Raw genomic sequence first — 4,810 nt, 5'->3', positions numbered from 1 at the left:
TTCCCTCTGGGAGCTTAAGAACCATCCAGTGACTTGCCAACTTGAGGCAAAGGTGGTGGAGCTGCCGAGACACCTAGACAGTGGCTAGTGAGCGCCGTGTTCCTGGTGCGGATTGGTATGAGGGAGAGGTCCTGGAAGCTAAACTTAGGGCATGGCTACAGTTGCAGATGTAGAGCGCTTTGAGTTAAACCAGCCTTCAGAGAGTGCAGTAGGGAAAGCGCTGCAGTCTGTCCACACTGACAGCTGACAGCGCATTGGCGTGGCCACATTTGCGGCACTTGCAGCTGCATTGGGAGTGGTGCATTTTGGGCAGCTGTCTCAGCATGCAAGTGCTGCAACGTGCTTTTCAAATGGGGGGTGAGGGGGTGGGGTGGAGTGTGACAGGGAGTGTGTTGTGTGTATGTGGGGGGAAGAGAGCATGTCAGTATGCTGTCTTGTAAGTTCAGACAGTAGCAGACTCCCCCCGCCCCCGACTTCTCTCTCTCTCACACAGCATTCCACATTAATGGTTGCTTTGTCTCGGAGCAAAGATAAGCAGCCAGCTGTCAGAAACAGAGCTTTCAAAGGGCATATCTGCATTCCTGCAGTGATTCAAAAACAATGACAAGAGTGGCCACTTGACTTAAGGGGATTGTGGGACATTTCCGGAGGCCGATCAGACTGCAGTAATGCAACACCTCGTTCACCCTGACACCCGAGCGTTTCAGCCAAGATGCAGCAAGCGTTAATTTTCTCGCCGAGGTGGAGTACCAGGAGCTCTCTAGCTGTGGAGTCTGGGCGCTCTACGTGCCTTGCCAGTGTGGTCGGATAGTGAGCGAGGGCAGCTGGGGCTGCTTTAATGCGCTCTAACTCGCAAGTGTAGCCAAGCCCTTAGATTATTGGGACGAAGGCTTAAATCCAGGGCTTTTATGACAGGTATGGTAGCTTTCTCTGTAATGCTTCCAGTGCCTCACAAAGGGCAAGCTAGACAGAAGGACCATCCGGGACTCAACACATGGATGAGAAAACATTATAAAGGGGCTAATGTGTATTGGGGTAGCACCTGGAAGCCCTAGTCCTGGACCAGGACCCCATTGTACTAGATGTGATACAAACACAGCACAAAGAGAGGATCCCTGCCTAAAGAGCTCACAGTCTAAATGGAAGGTTTCAGAGTAGCAGTCGTGTTAGTCTGTATCCGCAAAAAGAACAGGAGGACTTGTGGCACCTTAGAGACTAACCAATTTATTTGAGCATAAGCTTTCATGAGCTACAGCTCACTTCATCTAAATGTAAGGCACCAGGGCACTTTTGAGAAAGGAGAGAGCTGCTATAGAAATGGTGGGCCTCACCTTAACCAAAGTGGAACCAGATTGCTGGTGCAGCAAAATGCCAAGATTTATTTAGCCTCCAAGCAGAGAGAAAGCTGACAGTTGTCAAGGCGCATTCAGGTTGGAACAAGGTGTCTGTTGGGGATGTCAGGCCTACAAAGTTGACTCTCTATTTGATACTAGGACAGAAATTTCAACTGCCATGGAGGAGAAGCAGAGCTGGATCAAAGAGAGGGACTTTCTAGAAAAGTAACAGGGTGTCAGATAAAGGGGCTAATTAAAAATAGGTGCACTGTCACAAATAAAAGCTATAAATATCCATAGACCAATGTGGAAAGCATAAAGACAAAACAGACTTGAACTAGATGGGAGAGGCGCTTGTTATAACAGACATTTCTGAAACAAACAAAATCAATGGGATACTGTTGTGCTTTGGTATAAACTATACAGGAAGAACTGACTAGCTCGGGGCCCAGGTGGAAGAGGAACAGATTCTATAGGATCAAAAGAGAACACTTCTGCACAGAGAGGACTATCTGATGAAAGCGGTAGGAATACAAATGCAAGAATACAAATATACGAGGAGGATGGTGCTACCAGCCTCTCGATCAGAAAATAGCATTGAGTATGTGTGTACATGTCGTGCTCATGTGCTCCCATGCTGAGGGAGCTCAGCTGAGCAAGAAATCTAATCAAACAGTAATAACGGGTGTTTTTAGCTACCCACAAGTAAACCGGTCGTACCAGGGACCAGGTTGACAGGAGAAACTTCTTAGAACAGCTAGTTCGAAAGCAAACAATGGCTGGGTCTACGCTAAACTTTTTTCCTTAATATTTCTCACCATTGCTGTCACTGGCACAGCTCCACCAGGGGTAGCAATAGCGGGGGTGCTTGTAGAGATGAGGCACTGGCATCTGCTAGAGTTTTACCCATAGTATCACCCCAACCTGCTCTGAGCAGGGCTAGACGAGATGGTGGTTAAAATACTGGCAGCCAGTCTGCACAAGCTCTCCACTGTTGCTTCTGCTCATGGAGCTGTGTCTGGTGCTAGCTCGGGTGGGAAATTTTAAGGCTACGTCTGTGGCAGCCACAGCCAAGGAGAGGCTATTCTCGGTTTAGGCCCTGACTCAGCGAAGCACTTAGGCCCAGATGCTCAAAGGGATTTAGGCACCTAATTCCCATTGAAATCAATTAGCATTAGGTGCCTAAATGCCTTTGAGGATCTGGCCTGTAAGCATGTGCTTAGGTGCTTTGCTGAATTGGAGTCTTACTCCTCAGCAACCCACAGAAGCTAGTTCAAGACGTAGCCATAACTGAGCCATTAAGTAATAGGGATCTTCCATATAACTAGAGCAGCATCTTCTAGGGAGACGTCATCCGAAAGTGACCACTGTGGTACTAAATAGTAGAAAAGGGGATTTAAAGAAATAAAGAGGACACCAGTCAAAAAGACGCTATAGTCAAAACCCCAGGACACTACAATCCTTAGACTCATCCTGGAGGCTTCTGGGATGATATCCTGGCTCCACTGAAGTCAACGGCAAGCTGCCCATCAAAGTCACAGAAGGCATGTATGCCCCTGTGCTGGGGTGTCCGCCCCACACAAACCCTGAGCAAGTTAATGTGGGCAAGGAGAGGCCAATTAACCTTAGATGTTGCACCTGGAGGGGAATCAGAGACTGACAGGGCCTAATGGCAGATGAAGCCGAGCTGGGGGAGGAGCTGGGCTAGCATTATAAGCCTGGAAGTGAGTACAGGAAGAGGCTGCAGGGAGGACAACTGCAGTCACTCCCTGGAGGGGGAAAGGAGTTAGTCAGGGACAAGAAGGAGATCCAGCAGAAGAGTAAGACCTAGATCCTGCCCTGGACTGGGAAGTCTGGCAAGAGGCTGAGAAGGGTGGAGTAGCCATGGAGAACAGAGGAATCGCTGATGATAAACCAGGGATAGGCTAGGATATAGAGAGGTGGGATAGGAAGATACCCAGTAAACAGCAACAGGGTCTGAGTCTGCTAGTCATAGGGTCTCTGGGTTGGAACCCGGAATAGTGGGCAGCCCCAGGTTCCCCTACCAGACACTGGCAAAGGGGTCCAGGGCTGGGAAATGTGAACTGGAAGACTGTCTGAGGCAGCATCTGGACAGTATGTCTGGTGGGACTACATCATGACCTAGTCGGAGGGCTGAGTCACAAAGAGGGAGCATCCCGAGTCATGGAGAGGGGCCACAGCATGAGCAACTGACAAATGGGGGCGCCAGACAGGAAGAGAGCTAATTCCTAGACCCAGCCACAAGGAGTTGCCCCTGTAGTGAGTGGACCCCGTCACAGCTCCTAGACAAAAAAGGATGCTGGAAAGCAAGGAGCAAAGCAGTCTGGTTAACTGGCGAGGTTGTAGGGGTTATTGGAGCCAAATAGGTATCCCTTCAGACCTGGAAATCCAAACTAAGGGAAAACAATAGAAAGGAACAAAAACTGCCACAAGTAAAATGTGAGGTGGAAATTGGAAAGGTTAGAAGCAAGTGGAACAGCAAATAGCCAAAGGCATAGAAATCAATAAGAAATTCCTTAAGTATATTAGGAACAGGCAACCAGCAAAAGATCAGGAGCATCTGTTGTATTACCAGAGAGTAAGGGAAGCAACTAAGGAGGATAAGGCAGAGCAGCCTTGATTTCTTTGCCATCATCCTTCACTGTATCCAGTGCTGCAGAGCTATTTCACCCAGACCTACTTTATTCAGGTAACCAAGATGAGGCGCAATCAGACTGAGGTGTCGAAAAAGGAGGGGCTGGGGCAAACTGATCAACCAAAGAAAAGCAAGTCACCAGCACCCAATGATATTTCATCAGGGATCTCTGAAGGAATGGAGGAGTGACACTGAGCTGCTAACAAAAATATGGCAGGTTTCAGAGCAGCAGCCGTGTTAGTCTGTATCCGCAAAAAGAAAAGGAGTACTTGTGACACCTTAGAGACTAACCAATTTATTTGAGCATAAGCTTTCGTGAGCTACAGCTCACTTCATCGGATGTCATCTCATTAAAATCAGCCGTTGCACAAGAGGACTGGAGGTTTGCACGTGTACTTCTCTTGAAAAAGGTGCTATGAGTGATCCGGCCAAAATTACACGCATGTCACTACCAGGTAGCGTTATAATATAACTTAGATGAACATGGTCTGCTAGGGACAAACCAGCACAGGCTGTGCAAAGGAAAGCCGTATCGCTCTCATTTTTTAGAATTCTTTGGGGATGTCAACGAAAAGGTGGATAAAGACGACCTGGTTGATATAATTTATCTAGCTATTCAAAAAGCCTTTGACAAAGTCCTCTCTATGCAGCTATTAAGGAAAATAAATAGTCATGGCATGAGAGATCAAATCCTGCAACGGACTAGAAACTGGTTGAGAGACAGAAGACAAATAGTCAATTTTCAACATGGCAAAATGTTAGTAGGAGGTGCCCCAACGTGCTGTGCTAGAATCAGTGTGGTTCGTTTATTTATTAGTGA

This window comes from Lepidochelys kempii, chromosome 1 (assembly GCF_965140285.1).
Source record: "Lepidochelys kempii isolate rLepKem1 chromosome 1, rLepKem1.hap1, whole genome shotgun sequence".
Lineage (NCBI taxonomy): Eukaryota > Metazoa > Chordata > Testudines > Cheloniidae > Lepidochelys > Lepidochelys kempii.
The sequence above is the reverse complement of the archived record's forward strand: the minus strand, read 5'-3'. Positions refer to the sequence as shown.